At 44.9% G+C, this 22928-nt stretch overlaps 1 pseudogene; it reads right to left on the bottom strand.

Moving 5' to 3' along the window:
• LOC141051131 (uncharacterized) overlaps positions 1–19840 on the bottom strand; it is an 82205-nt pseudogene extending 62365 nt beyond the window's left edge.
• Positions 19841–22928: the final 3088 nt, after the last annotated feature.

The following is a 22928-nucleotide window of genomic DNA, read 5'->3' as shown; positions in this document are numbered from 1 at the left end:
GGTTGGGAGGTATGAATGCTCCCCACCATACACCTCATACACGCATGGTTCTTCTTTCTATGCCTCGTACACACATGGCGCCACTCCGTACACACATGGCTTCACTCCGTAAACCTTGCACACATGCGGCTCTGCTCCATACACCTTATACACACGTGGCCACGCTCTGTACACCTCGTACACACGCGGCTTTGCTACGTACACCTCGTACACACGCGGCTCCGCTCCTCCATACACCTTGCACACACGTGGCTCCGCTCCTCCATACACCTCGCACACACGCGGCTCCGCTCCTCCATACACCTCGCACACACGTGGCTCCGCTCCTCCATACACCTCGCACACACGTGGCTCCGCTCCTCCATACACCTCGCACACACGCGGCTCCGCTCCGTACACCTCGCACACACGCAGCTCCACTCCGTACACACATGGTTTCACTCCGTAAACCTTGTACACATGCGGCTCTGCTCCGTGCAACTTGTACACACGTGGCCATGCTCTATACACCTCGTACACACATGGCTCCGCAAACCTCATACACACGCGGCTCTGCTCCGTACACCCCATACACACGCGGCTTTGCTCCGTACACGGATACATATATCCATATATGGCTGGACCGTCATTGTAAATACATCATTGTAAATACAAACCTATGCTTTGTATCTCCCCCACCTTATTGTAGATTGTAAGCTCCACAAGCAGGGTCGTCTTATTTCGCTTTAATTATTGTATTGTTAACGTTGTTACTTATGACTGTTGTGTTTGAAACTGTTCAACTGTAAAGCGCTGCGGAATATGTTGGCGCTATATAAAGATTATTATTATTATTATTATTATACACCTCGTATACACACGGCTCTGCTACATCCACCCTGTAAAGTTCTCCTTACCCCACACAGAAACTTCCCTTCATCCAGCACCATGACAACCAGCACTGCAGAGTCCTGCATACAGAGAGCCCCCTGATCATGTGACCTCGACTCCTCCCCTTCTGTGACCTCATCACAGGTCCTGTGGCAGCTGGAGAAGACAACATATGGTAGCAGCGGCAGAGCAGGGAGATGATCGATTGTCCCTCTCTGACGCAGATACAGTAATTACAGTGTAAATCCGGGTGGGCCCCCTCAGAGCACGGGGCCCGGGGCGACCGCCCCCTCTGCCCCCCCGGTAGCTACACTACTGCCTCAATGCATTTCAATGGGAAAATGTTGCCTCAGGGAAAACATGCTCTGAGGCGATTCAAATGGCAGTTAAGCTAATTGATATGCGCAGGCAGACCCAGTTACTATGCCAACGTCTCTGAACTTTACATGACCCCCCAGGGCACAGTTTCTGCCAGATAATTTCAGCTCTTACAGCGAAACCCACAGCACAAATGCAAATCTAGCTTCATCACATGACGCATGCCCCTGGGAGAGAATATGCGCCAAAGTGGATTTAGAAGCCCAGTGAGCCAAACTGGCTCTTAAAGGACCGACGCGCCAAAGTGATTCTTAAAGGGCCGGCGCACCGAAATGAGTCTTAAAGGGCCGGCGCGCCAAATCGAAAGCTGAGTGACCCCAGGCTCCAAATCGGAGGCTGAGCCACCCCAGCCTCCAAATCGGAGGCTGAGCCACCCTGGCCTCCAAATCGGACCCAGAGTGTCCCCGCCCACCAAATCGGACCCAGAGTGTCCCCGCCCACCAAATCGGACCCAGAGTGGCCCCGCCCACCAAATCGGACCCAGAGTGGCCCCGCCCACCAAATCTGACCCTGAGGGCCCCGCCCACCAAATCAGACCCTGAAAGGCACCGCCCACCAAATTAGACCCAGAGTGGCCCAGCCCACCAAATCAGACCCTGAGGGGCCCGCTCACCAAATCAGACCCTGAGGAGCCCCACCCACCAAATCAGACCCTGAGGGGCCCCACCCACAAAATCAGACCCCGAGGGGCCCCACCCACCAAATCAGCCCCTTAGGGGCCCTGCCCACCAAATCGGACCCAGAGTGGCCCCGCCCACCAAATCGGACCCTGAGGGGCCCCGTCCACCAAATCGGACCCAGAGTGGCCCCGCCCACCAAATTGGACCCAGAGGGGCTCCGCCCACAAAATCAGACCCTAAGGGGCCCCACCCACAAAATCGGACCCTGAGGGGCCCCGGCCACAAAATCAGACCCTGAGGGGCCCCAACCACAAAATCAGACCCTGAGGGGCCCCGGCCACAAAATCAGACCCTGAGGGGCCCCGGCCACAAAATCAGACCCTGAGGAGCCCCACCCACAAAATCAGACCCTGAGGGGCCCCGGCCTCAAAATCGGACCCTGAGGGGCCCCACCCACAAAATCAGACCCTGAGGGGCCCTAACCACAAAAACGGACCCTGAGGGGCCCCACCCACAAAATCGGACCCTGAGGGGCCACACCCACAAAATCGGACCCTGAGGGGCCACACCCACAAAATCGGACTCTGAGGGGCCACACCCACAAAATCGGACCCAGAGGGATCCCGGCTATCAATTCAAGCCCTGAGGAGCCCAGGCCACCGAATCAGATCCTGAGGGGCCCAACCCACCAAATCAGACCCTGAGGCCATAGTGGCCCCTGAGAGGCACCCACAGTTAAAACGGATCCTGAGTTGAAAGTCTTGCAGGGGCAGCAGGCAAGTCTCTCTTAAAGGGGCAGCCCGGGCACCATTTCAAACCGCTATCTGTACTTCCTTAAGGAAATACACATCTAGTTTCCTTTGAATTCTTAGTTAAATTGCATAAATTAAAATGGATTTTTTTCTATCAATATCTTCAAATTAGGCACTTCCTCAGCCCTCTTCATTTATTTGATAAGGAACCTAAATTGCTCCTCTTTGGGAAATTCTTTGATGGAACTGATAGGTTCTCAAAGGGCCTCTTTATAATTTATAAAATTCTTGCTATCTCCAGTCATGCAGAGCAGTGGTCGTATATGAGATGGAAACAAGATTTTGGCCTCTCTTTTTCATCATTGCAATGGCATGAGGCTTCTAGTTGGTTTCTTAAATCACCGCGATGCATAACTCACTTAGAGCAACTGAAAAAAATCCATATGAGATGGTACTAGACTCCTGACAGACTGGCACATGGGTCTAAAAATCTGTCTCCCTTATGTTGGAAGATGTGTGGTTCTGTAGGTTCAATAGCTCATAACTGTTTTTGTTCTCTAATCTGTAAATTTTGGGATTGTGTATTTGAACGGATATCTGATGTCATAAAAGTTAAAATTCATCCTACTCCTGCCTTGGCAGTCCTGAATATTGGTTTGAGTCCTTTCCCATGGAACACAGAGGAGTGGTGGTTCACATTCTCATTGCTGCTAGGCAGTGTATTGCAGCTTTGTGGAAGTCGTCCTCCCCCCGTCCTTTAGTCATTTATGCGAAAAAGTAAATATCCATTTCCACCATGAATATCTTCTCGCATCAGACTATTTATCCAGAACAAGTCAGTAAATTATGGTTGCTTTGGTCCTCCTCTACTTTTGCCTCTCCCCTTCCATCTGTCTCTGACTAAAGTTTCTTTCTCTCTTGGTTGGTTTATGGGACAGTTTTTCCTTATATTTTTTGTTTTTCTTAGTTCGGAGAGGTTTGCCCTTCTCTTCTATATTTGGTATGTTAATTATACTTTTGAATATATGTTTTAATTGCCTGATATCGGTCAGGAATCCTCCCACTCCTATCTTCCTCCCTCCGCTCCCCTCCTCTATCATCCCTTGTTCGCTTATTGTTTATTGCATTTTTGTGTGTCTGGTGGTTTATATTTTGTGTATTGTCTTGTGTCTTTGAAAAATGTGGTAACTTTAAATAAAGACTGGATTAAAAAAAATATAGACACCTAGAAATAAAAGATTAGTTAAAACCAAAAGTAAAAAACAACAAAACATGGGTGAATCAAAAACATACGCACACTGATGATAAATGTATCTTACAGATGGCCGATGGTCACTAAAATGTGACAGAGCTAATATCGCTCAATCCATGCGGATACAGAGTGTTAAGGGTCCAAATCCAACAGGATTCAAGCAGAGACAATCTCTGCGATATCTTCCCTCCACAGATGTTGATATCAATAGAATCGATACTCTTTACTCTGAGGAGGGTAGTATTGCAGTGGTTGTGCATCCAAAAGTGACGTGGTATAGTTTTAAGTGTGGATGAGTATGTGTGGTCAGAGGCGGCTATTATACCCAAGACACGTTGTCTAACTTGAACTTTGAATGGGCGAGTTGTCAAACCAATGTAGATAAGTCCACATGGACATGTAGCATAGTATAATAAATTTCTATTGGTACATGTAATTCGTTTCTTAATTTTACAGTTTAATTAGCATTGAAAAATGAATCACATCGACCAGTATTGGAGCATGCCACACACCGACCACACGGAACATATCCACACCTTATCTGCACGAGCATCCAAGAATGTGGTCTTGGGTTCACCAACACAGTTGCTACGTATAAGAAAGTCACAAACGTTTTTTAGAGCGACGGGTGGTAATGGCGGGTTTATCGGAAATAAATTTATCAATGATGGGATCTGCTTTAAAAATTGGTCATGATTTATTGAGGGCCTCTCTCAAATACAAAAACTGGGAATGGAAATTGGTGATAAAAAAATCAAATGACCAAGTGTGGTTTATAGTGAGATTTATATAGTAGAAAAATTTGGGATGAATGCTTGGCAGGGTTATATGCCTTTTTAACCATCCGTCGACTGTAGCCACGTTCATAGAAGCTAAGCTCTAAGTCCTCAGCATGTTTTTCAAACTCTCGATCCGCAGAACATATTCTGCGGAGGCAGAGAAATTGTCATGTAGGGACAGATTGTGTTGTATGCTTAGAGTGTTGTGAAGCTAGTCACTTCTCATGGTCAAACCGTGAGTCAGGATAGTCAAGAAGTCCATGCTCAGAAGTCAGGAAGGTACATCATAAACAGAAGGAAGAGAGAAAAGCGTAGTGAGGTAACGTTTCGAGGTCAGAATACAGGAGCATAACTGATCAGTGCAGAAGGGGTTAAACAGACAGATGGTCAGAACGTAGTCCAAGGTCAGGCAAAAAAAGATCAAGAACACAGAACTCAAGGCACAAGGAGCACAAACCTCACTAGATGATGTACGTGTTGCAGAGATCTGGGAGAAACAGTTCAGTTAAGTAGCATGGCAATCACCAGGGAAAATAAACACTTGGAAACAGCCAACGCTTCCCAGTCTCAGATTGGATAATCGAGCGGTCAAAGTACCGACAGCTCAGCACGCCTCTGTACCAGATAGGATGGCCAAGCTGTCAGTAACTTTATCGCAGACACACTGAGGGGTGGAACTGTGACAGGTCTGATGAGGAGGCATGCAGCAACGTGTTGGTGGAGGTTGGCTTTCTAAAGATATTTGTCTGTATAGTTTCATTAAACACTTAAACACCAATGATTGCAATATCCACATCACTTACCTATCTGATGTGGATAAAATAGAGTTCTTGGATAAGTCACTAAGAAGAGACAAGGATGACACCATACAGATGGATATAAGTCCTATATATAGATTTATATCTTTTTGACTTTTTTGGGGTATACAAGGGCCTGCATGTGATAATCATGTATTGCTCTTATATTGATGGGACTGCCCATATGGTTCTGTAAGTTTCTGGTTGCTCATCGATTCCTCTATGGCTATTTAACTGCTGTGTATTGCTGGCCAGTAAAACGCACGCACATAATATTATATATATATATATATATATATATATATATATATATATATATATATATATATATATATATATATATATACACACACACACACACATACATACACACACAGATACACTGTTACACCTTTCTCCATCTTTCATGTTAAATCTGTGAGGATCTGTCCCCTATAGTCTGTATAACAGGTAGCATTATGGATATTCTTTGATCTATCTTATTAGTGTTTACTGAACATGATATCAGTACTATTGTTGAGCAATCTTTACTAAAACCATAATTAGCAGGTTTGGTTGGAGACTCAATGGTTATTTTATTAGGGAATCTAGGAGAACTGACATGACTCACATGGTAGAACTGCGGTAGGACATTTATTGTTTGCTACACATACAGTTAGGTCCATATATATTTGGACAGAGACAACATTTTTCTAATTTTGGTTCTAGACATTACCACAATGAATTTTAAGCAAAACAATTCAGATGCAGTTGAAGTTCAGACTTTCAGCTTTCATTTGAGGGTATCCACATTAAAGTTGGATGAAGGGTTTAGGAGTTTCAGCTCCCATATGGACCTAACTCAAAATTGATAACATTTAGATGGACTCAGATGAAATCTCCTACAAAACGTGATTAACAAAATCATTACTACACGACTGTATGAGAAAGTGATTAAAAAAACGCTAAAACCAAAATTGAGAGAATTTGGGCCCCGTGGCTGGATACTTTAGGCCTGGCTTCCAGCATGTTAGTACGAGACAGGGGTCTTTGTCCCTGGAGCTCCTCTACTCGGTATAATGAGGCTCCCTTTTCTTGTTGCTATACAAAGTGTTAGAGTAAAGTAGAAACTGCCTAAATGCGAGGACGTTGCCTGATCCACCGTATTTTTCAGACTATAAGACGCACCCCAAATTTTGGGGTGAAAATAGCAGAAAAAAAGATTATTATAAGATGGGGGTCCGTCTTATTGTCCGAATTTAAGGTTTCTTACCTGAGGGCTGGCGGTGGTACAGCAGGATCACAGGAGGCATGGTCCCTTCCTCAGGATAGGTCTGGTCCGGTGTCGGTGATGCTGATGTTCATTGTGGGCTGTGGGGAGTGCACCTTAGCAGGATCCCTTCCTGCTAAGGTGGGCGACGCCGCGGCCTGGTTTCCACGGGGGGTTGCGGCAGTGGTGTGGCGGCGGCAGAGGTGCGAGCAGCAGAGCCGGGTTAATCATGGGTTTCTGGGTGGCGGCGGCCATCTTCCTGAGGCCGAGCGTGCGCAGATTGAGTACTCTGCTTTCCGGGGCTTCAGGAAAATGGCTGCGGTAGTCAGCGCGTGCACCGATGGAGATCGCGGTGGCCATTTTCCTGAAGCCGACATCTCAATCTGCGAAAAGAAACCCGTGATTCAGCTGGCTCTGCTCTCTGTGGTCACTGGGCCGCGGCGTCACCTCACCTGAGGAAGGGATCCTGCTAAGGTGCACGCTGTACCACCCACTGCGCCTCAGCATCGCCGCACCTCTGCCGCCGCAATTCCCCCCGGTAAGCCTGCATTTGCACTATAAGACGCACCCCCCATTTTCCTCACGATTTTTTTTGGGGAAAAAGTGCGTCTTATAGTCCGAAAAATACGGTATATATCATTGAATAAAGAACTATGGAGATAGCACTATTCTTCCGAAATATGTGATGTTGCGGTAGCCCTAATATTTCATGTACATGAGGTCTCTGAATAGACAATCTTACCCTGGCATTACAAATTTAGATAAGGGGAGGCGGGGAGAGGGAGACATTTTATTTTATTAGGAATGGATAACATCAGATGTTCCACCAAAGAAGGAATGTATTGTACATGTAAATAGTAATTTACAATATAAACATGTCTATTATTGTAGTACAAGAAGACTTTGTTCAAACATGGAGATTGTATATTAAAACAGACTGATGAATGGCAGATCGCTGAGAATGAGAGTTGGAAATATTGGGTATTTTTTGGGAGGTTTAAGTGGAGTTGTTGCAATACTCTTGTCCATATAGAGAATATATAAATATGTAACTGTGAAATATTCAAATATTGCATTTAATTAGATTTTTAGATAACAGATGTTCACTAACTTCATATGCTTTAATTCAAATGTAAGTTCTAACGAATCTTCTTGTTTACTTCTTTGTCATTACTTTGACTCTCAGTTATACGTTATCTTTTACAGTTTGTCAAAATTGTGTGATTTACATCTGTGAGTTTTCCTTTGAGGTCAACAAAATATGATTTTCAAGTAAAACATTTTCCACCTTCTAGGTATGATAATGGCTTCTCCCTTTGTGAGATATTTGATGTTTAGTAAGACTCCATTTTTTGGTAAAAGATTTCTTACATTCTAAACATGAAAATGGCTTCTCCCCAGTGTGATATCTCTGATGTGTAGCAAGATATGAGCTATCTGCAAAACACTTCCCACATATTAAACATGAAAATGGCTTCTCTCCTGTGTGAGTTCTCTGATGTATATTAAGAGTTGATTTATATGAAAAATATTTCTTACATTCTAAACATGAAAATGGCTTCTCCCCTGTGTGAGTTCTCTGATGTGTAAAAAGATGTGATCTATATATAAAACATTTCCCACACTCTGCACATGAAAATGGCTTTTCCCCTGTGTGAATTTTCTGATGTGTAAAAAGATATGATTTATGTGCAAAACATTTACCACATTCTGAACATGAATATGGCTTCTCCCCTGTGTGAGTTCTCTGATGTGTAACAAGATATGATTTATCTGCAAAATATTTACCACATTCTGTACATGAATATGGCTTCTCCCCCGTGTGAGTTCTCTGATGTCTAATAAGATGTGATTTTTGGTTAAAATGTTTCCCACATACTGAACATGAACATAACGTTTCTCCTGCGTGAGTTCTCTGATGTGTAACCAGTTTTGACTTACTTGCAAAACATTTCCCACATTCTGAACATGAATTTGGTTTCTTCCTTGTGTGAACTCTTTTTTGTGTAACAACCTCTATGTGAATTTTTGGATGTGTAACAGTCGTTTTGAGGGAAAAACTTTTTTCAGATTCTGCACTTGAAAATGGCTTTTTTGCTGTATGAGCAGTTAGATATTTAATATCTCTTTTGTGACTTTTATTTTTTTTAATAAACTGTGATGAATCAGAAGATAGGACCTGTTCAAAAGGATCAGATGATAGATCTTTGCTGTGAAAGGATGACTGTATTTGTGGAATAGTAGCATAGACATCAGTTCTATCTTGAGTGATACCAAGGTCATCAGATTTAAAAACTGAAGATGTCAGTTGACCCTCTGATCTCTTGGTGTAGTCACCTGCCAACAATAATGATTATTTTTTAATAAATTATGCTGAATTATATTTTTATAACATTTCTAAAATACCCAAAGAAATTGCAAGTTATGTAGGAAAAAGAGATTATTTGCCAAGACAAAACCAGTTATTAATTTAACAGTATAACTTGTAAAGCAAGTAGATATTGAAAAGCAACATGGCTTCCATGAACCAATCCAGCAAAATCTGTGCTTCCAAAGCCAAATAAGTATTTATTTGCTTCTGAATTCACTTGTTTCTGAATTCTGCTGTGTGCCCAAATACTGTTACCGTCCACATTTTTGATATTGCTGTAGCAGGAAGAACTCACTTAAAAATTTATGGTGGTCGTGTCTCCAGAAGCAAGCTGGGCACCACTTATTGGGCACTCAAATGGCATATATATACTGCTCAAAAAAATAAAGGGAACACAAACAGCCTGTTGCAAATGGAATAGTGTTCCCTTTATTTTTTGGAGCAGTATACAATTTTCACTCTCCAGCATCTACTGCGTGCTAGATTCAAGAGTTTACTAGAGATGAGCCACCACCCTAGTGTTCGAATTCAATTCGATTAGTCAAATTGGGGGTGTGTTCATCGAATGTTTGTCGAACACCATTGAAAGCAATGGCAGGCAAACACAAACACATACAAACACATAGAAAACACCTTCAAAGGTGTCCAAAAGCTGACAAACGACTCAGAAGACACAACAAACACATGGAAAAGTGACAAGTACATATAGTCATGCAAAAAGAAAAGAGGTGGAGGAGTAAAAGGAGGAGGAGACACAGATATAGGCATGTCATGCCCTTCTAAAATCATGTAAAACACAGCAAGGGGACTCCAACAAGAATCTCCATTTTTTCCAAAAATTTGGGCACAGACACCACATAAAACAAGAAAAATTATAGCCAGCTCACCCAGTTAGACAACCTTAGTGGTTCTGCTCACTGCCAGGAAGCTGCACGGAGTTGTAATGGGAGAGGCACACCCATGTTGCAATAGAAACAAAAACCAGCAAATAATTCCAGCGGATGTTTCCTACTTGGCCATAAAATCCATTTTATTTTTATCTTTTAAAATAGTTCCATGTGGCAGAAACCCAGATATACACTCACTGGCCACTTTATTAGGTACACCATGCTAGTAACGGGTTGGACCCCCTTTTGCCTTCAGAACTGCCTCAATTCTTCGTGGCAGAGATTCAACAAGGTGCTGGAAGCATTCCTCAGAGATTTTGGACCATATTGACATGATGGCATCACACAGTTGGCGCAGATTTGTCGGCTGCACATCCCTGATGCGAATCTCCCGTTCCACCACATCCCAAAGATGCTCTATTGGATTGAGATCTGGTGACTGAGGAGGCCATTTGAGTACAGTGAACTCATTGTCATGTTCAAGAAACCAATCTGAGATGATTCGAGCTTTATGACATGGCGCATTATCCTGCTGAAAGTAGCCATCAGATGTTGGGTACATTGTGGTCATAAAGGGATGGACATGGTCAGCAACAATACTCAGGTAGGCTGTGGCATTGCAACGATGCTCAATTGGTACCAAGGGGCCCAAAGAGTGCCAAGAAAAAATTCCCCACACCATGACACCACCACCACCAGCCTGAACCGTTGATACAAGGCAGGATGGATCCATGCTTTCATGTTGTTTACGCCAAATTCTGACCCTACCATCCGAATGTCGCAGCAGAAATCGAGACTCATCAGACCAGGCAACGTTTTTCCAATCTTCTACTGTCCAATTTCGATGAGCTTGTGCAAATTGTAGCCTCAGTTTCCTGTTCTTAGCTGAGAGGAGTGGTACCCGGTGTGGTCTTCTGCTGCTGTAGCCCATCTGCCTCAAAGTTCGACGCACTGTGCGTTCAGAGATGCTCTTCTGCCTACCTTGGTTGTAACGGGTGGCAATTTGAGTCACTGTTGCCTTTCTATCAGCTCGAACCAGTCTGCCCATTCTCCTCTGACCTCTGGCATCAACAAGGCATTTCCGGCCACAGAACTGCCGCTCACTGGATTTTTTTTCTTTTTCGGACCATTCTCTGTAAACCCTAGAGATGGTTGTGCGTGAAAATCCCAGTAGATCAGCAGTTTCTGAAATACTCAGACCAGCCCTTCTGGCACCAACAATCATGCCACGTTCAAAGGCACTCAAATCACCTTTCTTCCCCATACTGATGCTCGGTTTGAACTGCAGGAGATTGTCTTGACCATGTCTACATGCCTAAATGCACTGAGTTGCCGCCATGTGATTGGCAGATTAGAAATTAAGTCTTAACACACAGTTGGACAGGTGTACCTAATAAAGTGGCCAGTGAGTGTATACAGGGGGTCAGAAGAAAAAAGGGGACACTGCTGCTTTATGCGTGCAGACTACGCGTTTATCGGATAAACGGATAAAAGATAAAAATAAAATGGATTTTATGGCCAAGTAGGAAGCATCCGCTGGAATTATTTGCTGGTTTTTGTTTCTAAGACACCACTTAAGTGGCATCAATTGCCCCAGAGTTGCAAGCTTAAAATGGTGACGTTCATGCAGCACATTCAAAAATCCACAAGCCTTTAGTCTCCCCAGGATGACACAGGGGTAGAAAAGTCCTTGCAGATCCATGACTTGTTCATCTTGATGAACGTTAGTCTGTCTACATTGTCACTGGACAGCCGCGTGCGCTTATCTGTCAGCACACCACCAGAAGTGCTGAAGAGACGTTCAGAGAGAACGCTGGCTGCGGGGCACGACAGGATCTCCAAGGCGTGAGTGGCGAGCTCAGGCCATTTTCCCAGATTGGAAGCTCAAAATGAGCAAGGGTCCACTTCCACAGTCATGGCATTGATGTTCACTTGGAGATACTCCTGTACCATCCTCTCTAGGCGTTGACCATGTGTCAGACTTCTTGTCTCTTCTGGCCTTGCAAAGGATGGTCTAAAAAATTGGTGAAACGATTCCACAAAATTGCTGTTACCACCAGATTCGGTGTTACTGTTACAGTTTGAGTGATGACTCGACAGTCCCACGGTTGGCAAGTTAGAACTGTGAGATTCACTATGTGCACCACTGGTGTTTTGTGGAAAAGCAGATCTAAGATGCTGTAACAGCTTCTGCTGATACTCCTGCGTGCGTGAATCCCTTTCTATGGCAGGAATTATTTCGCCAAATTTACTCTTGTACCGAGGATCTAAGAGTGTGGCAACCCAGTAGTCGGCATTACTTAGAATTCTGACAATCCGAGGGTCATGTTGCAGGTAGTGCAGCAAGAAGGCACCAAGTCTTTGTTGTGTTGGTGGCGGTGAGGTAAGAATCATGCTTCCTTGCTCTGTCCTCTCCCCCCAACCTCGCACAACAGAAATGTAATCAAGGTCTCCCTCATCTGATGAGTCTTCCATGCCAATCCCCAGTTCGTCCTCCATTTGTTCCTTGGCTCCTGCACCTTCCTCAACAGCTTGGCTGCTACCATGCGCCCTCGTTAATCCCTCTCCCCCACCCTCCCATGCCTGCCGCCTTGGTACTGCTGACCGTCTGAACCTTGGAGATCTTGTTATCCCTTCCGCATACGACTCCTCCTGTACTTCCTCCCCCTCCTCTTGTCCCACCATCTGACTCCGAATACTGTTCAAAGTGCGCTCCAGCATGTAAATGACCGGAATAGTCATGCTGATAATGGCATCGCCAGCACTAAACATCTTCGTCGCCATTTCAAATCTGAGCAGAACGGTAAATAGGTCCTTGATCTGAAACCACTCCAGCAGCGTGATTTGCCCCACCTCTGGATCTCGTTGGCCCAGGCTATACGTCATAATGTATTGCACCAGGGCTCGTCAGTGATGCCACAGGAGCTGCAACATGTGCAGAGTTGAATTCCATCGTGTCGGCACATCGCATTTCAGCCGGTGAACTGGCAGGCTGAACAACTTCTGTAGAGATGCAAGTCGTTGAGCTGCGGGATGCGAACGGTGGAAGTGAGCACACAGCGACCGTGCCCTCTGCAGAAGCCCATCTAGGCCGGGATAGTGGGCTAAAAATTGCTGGACAACCAGGTTCAAGACGTGAGCCATACAAGGCACGTGTGTCACATTGCCCCGGCGAAGGGAGGCACCCAGGTTTGCAGCATTGTCGCACATGGCCTTCCCTGGCTGCAGGTTCAGTGAAGACAACCACTGATGAAACGGTCTCCAGAACTGACCACAACTCCTCAGCTGTGTGACTCACATTTCCAAGACATTTCAACGTAAACACCGCCTGATGCCGTTGAGCCCTGCTGCCAGCATAGTAAGGAGGTGTGCAGGATTCCTTCTGCGCAGTTAGAACGCGGGTGGCATTACCAGACAGGCTTTGGGTGCAGGTGGAGAACCGAGACGAGGTTGAGGAGGCAGAAGCAGTGAAGGAACTTCTACATACAGAGGATTGACGCACAACTCATGGGGACAGCAAGACTTGTACAGCAGCCCCTTCTCCTGCTGTCACCATAGTTACCCAGTGCCCAGTCACCGACATGTAACGTCCCTGTCCTTGCTTACTCGTCCATGTGTCTGTGGTGAAATGCACCCTGTCACACACAGAGTTTCTCAAGGAAGTGGTGATGTTGTGTGCGACATGCTGGTGTAGCACAGGAACAGCTTTCTTTGAGAAGTAGTGGCGACTGGGCATGTGGTACTGGGACACTGCGATGGACATAAGGTCTTGAAAATCCTCTGTGTCCACCAGGCGGAAAGGCAGCATTTCTGTAGCCAACGGCTTGCAGACGGTGAAATTCAACCTCTTAGCTTTGTCATGGCTAGGAGGAAATGATCTTTTACTTGTCCACATCTGAGGGACCGAGGGCTGGCTGCTGTGCTGAGACAGAGTTGAGTAGGGTGTCCCCGGCAAACTGCTGGTCTGTGAGGGAGGTGCAGGCGGAGATATTATGTTGCCTTCATCCAAAGGTGGTGCTCTCGATGTCGGAGAGCGCTCAACACCAGCAGGTGTTTCCACTTCCAAAAGAACTGACAACCTGTCAATCACACTGGCTGTTGCGGGTAAAGAGGTGGAAGGTCTGCGTCCAAAAGCATGTGTGACTGCTGTCCCCACAGTCACAGAGGATGAAGAAAACGCAAATGCACTTGATGGGGCAGACAGTGGCTGGCCCAGCCCGTTAGGCGGCATTGTAGCACAGTGAGCTTCCCACTGCGACTTATGCTTCATATCCATGTGATGGTTCATGCATGAAGTACTCAAACTATTGATTTTTTGGCCTCTACTTAGATTTTGGTGACAAATCTTACAGATAACATGAGTTGGGTCATCCTTTGCGATCTCAAAAAAGGCCCAGGCTAGGCAAGAATTAGAGCCCATGCGACCTGAAGAGCCACCACGACTTCTGCTCAAAGGCAGAGTTGTGGTTGAGGATGCAGTTGTTGACGTGCTTCCAGTACCCCGTCTCTGTCCAGGAAAGCGCAACCTAACCTCGTCGTCACTAGCATCCTCCTCCACCTCCTCTGCTGACCTCATCGACTGGCTGACTGTGGGTTGACAGTAAGTGAGATCTCCAATCTCGTCATCATCACCCTGTGTGTTCTCACACCCATCGTCCTCAGAGCCAACCTCTTCCTGCCCTGACCGAAAAGTCAAGTTGTCGTTCCAATCAGGTATCTCAGTCTCATCAGCAGCTTCCTCATTGTCTCCACCAACAGGAGTTACAGTTTGGGAATGAGGGTCTACATTATGCTCAGAACTTTCTTCATCTGGGCCTGGATCCGACTCACAAAGCTTTTGGGCATCAGTGCAGATCATTTCCTCATCTGGACTCACAGAAGCTTTGGAGCAGACCTCTGATTCCCAGGCTATAGTATGAGTGAACAGCTCTGCAGACTCAACCATCTGTGTTACCCCATACTCAGACGGGCGGCTGGAGACTTGGGAGCTGTGAGGAAGCAAGTGCGATTGGGGTAACACCTCTGAGGGCTGGAGTATTTGTGATGTTGAAGTTGAAGTGGAGGAGAGCCCACTTGATGGAGCGCTTGATATCCATTCAAGCACCTGCTCTTTTTGTGTCTCATCTACAATTGGTAATGATGGTCGTGTCCGTAAGAAATGGATCATTTCAGATTGTCCACGAAAAGAAGTAGACATCTTAGTTTGGTTGGAAGATTGTCTTTCTTCTGCAGATGTTACTGTTGCTTTACCACCTACCCCACGGACACAAACTTTTTTCCCTTTCCAACATGCCTATTCCCCTTTCCACCAGCAGCAGGCCTTTTCCCACTCATTTTGGAGGTTAACTAATTGGCAACTGTGTAGTTGTTGGCACAAAAAACTATATGGATGGAAACCAAGCAGAGCTGAGGGGCCAAACTGTGGTACTAGGCCCAAAGGATTGCCTGGGCTAGATGCAGTTAAAAATTGTTATTAGATACACAGGCGGTGTAGCTTGCTTCACAGCTGGGCTACTCCGCTGACTACCAGACACTGCTACAAGGCCCAAAGGATTGCCTGGGCTAGATGCAGTTAAAAATTGTTATTAGATACACAGGCGGTGTAGCTTGCTTCACAGCTGGGCTACTCCGCTGACTACCAGACACTGCTACTAGCCCAAAAGGATTGCCTGGGCTAAATGCAGTTAAAAATTGTTATTAGATACACAGGCGGTGTAGCTTGCTTCACAGGTGGGCTACACCGCTGACTACCAGACACTGCTACTAGCCCAAAAGGATTGCCTAGGCTAGATGCAGTTAAAAATTGTTATTAGATACACAGGCGGTGTAGCTTGCTTCACAGGTGGGCTACACCGCTGACTACCAGACACTGCTACTAGCCCAAAAGGATTACCTGGGCTAGATGCAGTAAAAAATTGTTATTAGATACACAGGCGGTGTAGCTTGCTTCACAGGTGGGCTACACCGCTGACTACCAGACACTGCTACTAGCCCAAAAGGATTACCTGGGCTAGATGCAGTAAAAAATTGGCTACTAAAGACAGGTGGTGTAGCTTTCTTCACAGCAGTGCTACACTACTAGCCCCAAAGGATTGGCTGAGATAGATTTGGCCATATGCTGTGAAAAACACTTGCACAGCACTGGCACAGACCTGCCTGGCAAAAAGTGCTATGAACTGCTCTAACCTAGCCCTCAAAAGGGCTGATATTACAACTAGTCCCTACTTCTCTGAGCTAGCCCTCAAAAGGGCTGATATTACAACTTGTCCCTACTTCTATGAACTAGCCCTCAAAAGGGCTGATATTAAAACTAGCCCCTACTCCCTAAACCTATTTCTCTATCTAAATTGAAATTCGCTCACTATCTGGCTGACTAACTAACACTGTTTAGCCGCACAGCAGCAGCGGTGCCGTCTGACACAGAATGCAGCACTGAGGAAATGGCGGTGACGGGGAAAATGGCTGGGTCTTATAGGGCAAGGTCATGTGACATACACAGCCAATGACACATGCCCTTGCTTGTGTGCAAAAAATGCACTTTTCTGTGTGTGTGTGCCGATAGGCTGACAGACTGCACCGCTCCACTGTAAATGCAGTAAAAAAAAAAAAAAATGGAGATCAGCATTATTTCAGCACAGATCTATCCCCCGCCCACTATACACTGAAACTGTATATTAACATTGAATAACAGTATTACTGTGAAAATCCAGTTACGCTTTTGGTGAACGAAGCGTTATCGAACATAACCTCGAACTGCCAAATTTGAAGCAAATTGTTCACATTGGTCGAATGACTCAAACACCGCCCAAAACAGGTTGAATTTGAAATTGGCAAACATTTCGAATTGAACACCACTCATCTCTAGAGTTTACCTGTGGAGTCAAAATAGTCACTACTCCTAAAGATGAATTTCATGGGGGTCATACAATCACTTTATGCGATTTTCTAGTGTTCTGTTTTTCCACCGTTCTGACACCTTAGGTATTCTGCAAGGGGTGCCCGTAAACTATTCCAGTAGCATCTGAATACCCATAACCAAATTGTACTCCTTCCCTTCTGAGCCCTGTCATGTGCCCAAACAATATGATGTTGTCCGATTCAGGAGAAGTTGCAAATTATATTTTTTCCTATTTCCCCCTGGGAGGAGTGGGTGTTGGGCTGCGGTAGGCTTCTGGTTTGTAGAAAATATTAGCGGAGTCCCAATACTTTTCATCATTTTCACTCGAGTGGATTTCAGGGAAATGGCCGCCAGAGCGCAGTTTGGGGCTGGGATTAACGTCACCTGACAATACACAACCCCAACACTATTACCTCACTTGCCACCACCCCAGGGCAGGTGTGATGAGAGGTTAAGCGTCAGATTTGGCGCATTTTATGGATGTGACATTTCTGGGACAGTTGAAGGCTGATGTCGGTAGCCTGAAGGGGGAATATCTCTGACCCCTTCCCTGGCTATTAATATCAGCCTACAGCTGTTTGTTTAGCCTTTGCTACTTTAAATTTATAGGGGGAAACCTTCGTCATTTTTTTTTCAGCGTTCCCCCGTAAATTCACCAGTAAAGGCTAAGCAAACAGCTGTAAGCTGTTATTAATAGCCTGGGAGCCTTTTGGGATAGTGCCCCTTTCCCAGATTATTAACATCAGTCCCTAGCTGTGGGCTTTCCCTCTGTTGATTATGAAAATTGTGGGGGAGTCCACGCTATTTTTTTAAAATTAATTCTTTATTTTACACAGGAGTGAAATAGTTGCTGAATACAACTCCCATCATTGCTGCCTGGTCGCGCTGATCTCAGGGAAAACAAGCAACAACGATGAGCACTGCCTTCAGCAGCTGGTGTCTCGGATCAGCGTGAACTGTACTGCCTTTCCCAGGTGCTGGTATGTGACACATGGATGTGAAACACAGACAAACAGAACAGCAAACGGACACACGCATGTTACATACGTACATACGGATGGCACAGAGACCACGGATCTCACCATTATTGGTTTTTCCTGTACATGAATCACGAGGACATGTGAAGGAGGCCTAAGTTAGCGTGTGTTCATACTGATTTTTTTTGGAACAGAAACTCATCAAATATTCAAAACTTGGTTCTGGTGATGTATTAATGTACTGATGGTTATTCTAGTGACATATTCATATATAAGTACCCTTTACATTTTTTGTGGCCCTTGGGATTGGTTCAGTATGGCAATGTGGCCTTTGGAGCAAGTAATGTTGTGCATTCATAAATTAGGGTATGTGACACGGTAGTACTTGGCAATCCAAACTATAGTAGGGGACAATATTTTCTTTTTGATGAGACTTTTTAAGAAAATATTAGACATTTAAACATGTGAAGCCCAAAAATGGATCCTTTACTCTACATGTGGCCTCACAAGTGATTTATGAAAGGGTAACAATATGTTGGGAAAGCAAGATTTTCTTTTTTTATACCCTGAAATTTTGTTCTCTAATTACTCTGCTAAAGATGGGTAACTTTTATTTCCTGGACTTGCAGATTCAACAATACATGGCTACAGTACAATTTCTTATATAAATGTTCAAACTGATAGGGACAGTTTTGGGTGGAGGAGCATGTAGTGTATAGTGGCAGAATGGTGACCTTTAATTGGGATGTGGTGCGACTACACCACCGATTAAACAGTGACAGCCAGTGACTGAGGAAATTCTGTGACTTCTCTTCATTTAGCGATTACTACTCACCTGGGTAGTCATATGTAGGAATCTCCTCTTTCCACAGCCCATCACCACTCACATATGTCTCTGTAGTATTAATATTAGCCAGATCTTCACCCTGAAACAAATTTTGTACAAGTCACAGACAGATGGAGAAATCACATCTATGATCAGCTCTAATCCTGCCATCTCCACCGTTCTCATTACACAAGTATAAAACATATAATACTGGTGGATAAAACAAGACTGAACACAAGACCTTCACAGCTGTCTGCACATCATAGGGGAGATCTCATGACACCTTCTCTCCATCTACCTGATGATCCTGAGGAACATTGAGATTTTCTTGTTTACAATCCTGTGGAAGAAGAGGACGGGGACATCTCTCTGGTGTTGTTCTCTCACTAGATATAACTGCAAGAAACACATACAAGGACTGAATTCATTCTTTCCATACAGATAATTATAGGCCGTGTGTATTTAGTCATGTCTGTTACCTGGTGATGTGAGGGGCTGGGGAGCCTCCATCATGATTTCCTTGTACAGATCTTTGTGCCCTTCTAAATACTCCCACTCCTCCATGGAGAAATAGACGGTGACATCCTGACACCTTATAGGAACCTGACACATACAATGATACAGTCATTCCCCCAATACCTTTAGAGTTACAGTAGCATTACTGTATATTGTCCCAGCACTCCCAGCAGTGTCACCTCTCCTGTCAGTAGCTCAATCATCTTGTAGGTGAGTTCTAGGATCTTCTGGTCATTGATGTCCTCATGTATGAGGGAGTGAGGTGGAGGCCCCATGATTGGGCTCAGGGGTCTTCCCCATGCCTCAGACACAGGGTCCTGAAAGTCCTCAGTTGTGGTCTTCTTCACTACTGTGTAATCCTGATTATGGAGAGACACATTAATAAATCTCACTACAGACATTTCCAGAGTCCTCACTTCTCCAGTTCTGTCCATCTGTTATTCCCATAGATAAGAATGATGTAATGTGACGTCATCAGAATCTCTCACCTCTCCAGTAAGCCGGAAGAGGATCTCTAGGGTGAGGTGTAATATCCTCTCTGCCATCTGCTCCTTGTCTCTATCCATCCTTGATGGGTCAATCAGGAAAATTCTCTTATATAGAAGATCTCCACTGAGAGGATTCGATATTGTAGGCACCTAAATGAGAAGATGACAATGTAACATCATCATAAAGTTCACATGCAATAACACAAATACAGGCGATAATAAGGGGAACATATGAGGAGATACAACAGCTACATGTTCTATTATCAGATCACATAAACTGGAATGTCAAAAGCATCACCCACTTGCTGCACTCGTAGCTTGGATGTGATTGTAAAGGGGGACTCACTTGTCCATTCAACTACTACAATAGGCTGAAAATGAGCTAAGCGAACCCCAGTGTCAGCTCACACATCCACACCACACTTCTTGCGGCCACCACTTGCCTGCCCTGGGTGGTATCACAGGAGGGGTGGTAAGTGACACTCACCGATGCAATCTCCCAGGAAGACGGGTCCCGAAGACAGCCTCAGGCTCCCAGGAACGCATGGTGAATGGGACTGAAGAGAGATTGCTTCAGGCCTGATAGGACCTGAAGCACCTGACTGCAAGGGGCGTGGCCTAAGCTCCAGGGAGCTAGGAGCTGAAGGAAGACTGCTAGAAAGGTAACTATAGGACAGAGCTACCAAGGGGCAAAGACAGGGACGTAAACTAGATCAGGCCGGGGTCAGAGCACGGGATAGCACGATGGTACCAAGGGATAGGCAGAACGGATAGTCGGTGCCAAGCAGAGGTCAATACCAAATGGACAGAGAGCGTACAGAGACAGAATTAAACAAGCAGTATCCAGTGATCAGACCGAGTCAAAAACCAAGGTATCAGGCAAACCAGCACATGGCACAAAACACACTCAGGGGACAACACACTCAGCCAGGGCCGAAAGTATCACTGACAAGGGAAATTCCCAGATGGAGGCTATAAAAAGTCCACCCAGGGTCAGAGTGAGGCTACAGGAATTAACCCTAGAATAACCGAGCCAGACAAACCATGACAGGTGGCACACTAGCTCACATGCACATCAAAGCACGAGATATTGTATGCCAAAGGTCAAGAAGTACCTAAGTAAAAGACCCAAGCTATACTTTTTCTCTTTGATGTGGGTACATTTAGAACAGCAAGTATCAAAGTTATTAAACTTTAGATTTAACATATAAAAATGATATAACAATAAAGTATAGTGCTAAAAAAATGACAAATAAAAAGGAAATAAGATATAAAAAGAAATAAAACAAATAAGATTTATATACTGTAGAAGGAAAAAAAAAAACAGTACAAAAACAAACGGGCTAAATACAGAGACGTCTTATGGACTGAACCTTCTAGCGGAGGAGATCACCACAGAAATTAGTACAGATCTACAATTAGATGATGAATCAGCACTGCAGCAATGATTAGGAGTTCTGTGCAATGCACAAATACATGACCCGCACGCCACCAATGACCAGGACATTGAATGGCTCCCAATAATGAAAAAAAAATATTTTTCCAATAAATACAGTTATGTTAATAAAAAAAAAAACAATAAAAGTACACATTTGGTATTCCTGCATCCGTAATGACCCACTTTATAAAACTGTCCCACTAGTTAACCACTTCAGTGAACACCGTAAGAAAAAAAAAGAGGCAAAAAACAATGCTTTATCATCATACTGCCGAACGAAAAGTGCAATAAAACGCAATCAAAAAGACGGATGTAAATAAAAATGGTATTGCTGAAAACGTTATCTTCTCCCAAAAAACACAAGCTGCCATACAGCTCCATCACCGGAAAAATACAAAAGTTATAGCTCTCGGAATAAAGCGATGTAAAAATAATATATTTTTTTATAAAATAGTTTTTATTGTGTAAAAGCGCCAAAACATAAAAAAAGATATAAATGAGGTATCACTGTAATCGTACTGTAAGGCAGTGACCGGGGTCATATGCGAGGGTTGCAATGCGTTCCCCAGGATGTGTAAAGAAGCATATGGAGGCCGGGGGAGTGCATTGTAGTCACAGGCATAGCTGTGATGCAGAGGCACAATAGAAGTAAGTGTTGACCTTGGGCAAGCTACTTGTCCAAGGCAGATTTAAGAAAACCTGCTGTGGGCATGTATTTTTTAAACAGACTACAGGATGGTAGTGGAGTGGTCCATTTCTTTCCCTGGCCCCAGGTTTTCCATGTGGCCTTCGGCCTCAGGTTCTGTTGTAAAAACCCTGCAGGAAAAAGGTGGGGTGTGTCAGATTTGGTCTTGCGAGCAGTCAGAGCAGAAGGTTTTGCAGAGCGCAACCTGTGTGAGGCAACACAAGGCCAAGTCGAGCCAAAAGGCCTGGCACCCTCAGCGTACACGGCGGTGCAGTCACCCACGGACTTTCTTTGTTTTTCTAGCTTAGATACGGAGGATATGGCGTGCTGTGCACTGTGTGAGTTGGGACATTAAACACATTTTGCTGTGAACTTTTTTGTGGTCACTGCCTGTTTGTCACACTGAACCAATCCCGCTTCACTACAGTACTGACCCAAAGAATAAAGCTGCCTTAGGCCAGTTTCACATTACCGTTTTTTTGCACAGCGTAAGCCTGCGTACTGTCCGCATGCATCTTGCGTACCTATCTAACGTTGTGTATGCAGGGACATGCATTGGCATCAGTTTGTATGCGGATATATGCGGATGCATCCCCGTGCGTCGTTTCGCGGTGTCCGGCGAACTCAACATTTTACATTTTTTGAGGCGTCAAACATGCGCAGGCATACGTATGCAGATGAATGCGTATAAACAACGCATTACTGTCTATGGGAACGCATTGGTATGCATGGATATGCGCATGGATGCGTTCGATGCGCATGTATAATACAGACTGAACATGTCCAGGAACTGGTTTCAGCAACTCAAAAAACCAAGCTGTATAAAAAGGCGGTGTGAACACTGTAATTCCAGTACTCTCAAGACTTGTGAAGTGATCGCAACATTCTGGATGTGCTATCAAGACTTAGGATTTCATCTGAAGACTCTGGATGTGAGTATAGAAGCTATGAAAATGTGTGTGTCTCTTTCACTGCAGTCTCTTTGTGTTTGTCATGTTATGCAGTGTGTACTCTATCTCGCTTGCAGCCTTCCATTCCAACATATCCTCGAGTGAAAACCTGAACGCTTCCCAGAGTGGACAAGACACAGAGGAAGTGAGTACATTTGCAATACTGATTGATATGTATTGACTGTCAATGCAACA

The sequence above is a fragment of the Dendrobates tinctorius genome, unplaced genomic scaffold (assembly GCF_039654945.1).
Source record: "Dendrobates tinctorius isolate UK_male_01 unplaced genomic scaffold, ASM3965494v1 ptg000155l, whole genome shotgun sequence".
Classification (NCBI taxonomy): Eukaryota; Metazoa; Chordata; class Amphibia; order Anura; family Dendrobatidae; genus Dendrobates; species Dendrobates tinctorius.
This window is presented reverse-complemented; position numbering and strand designations above follow the sequence as displayed.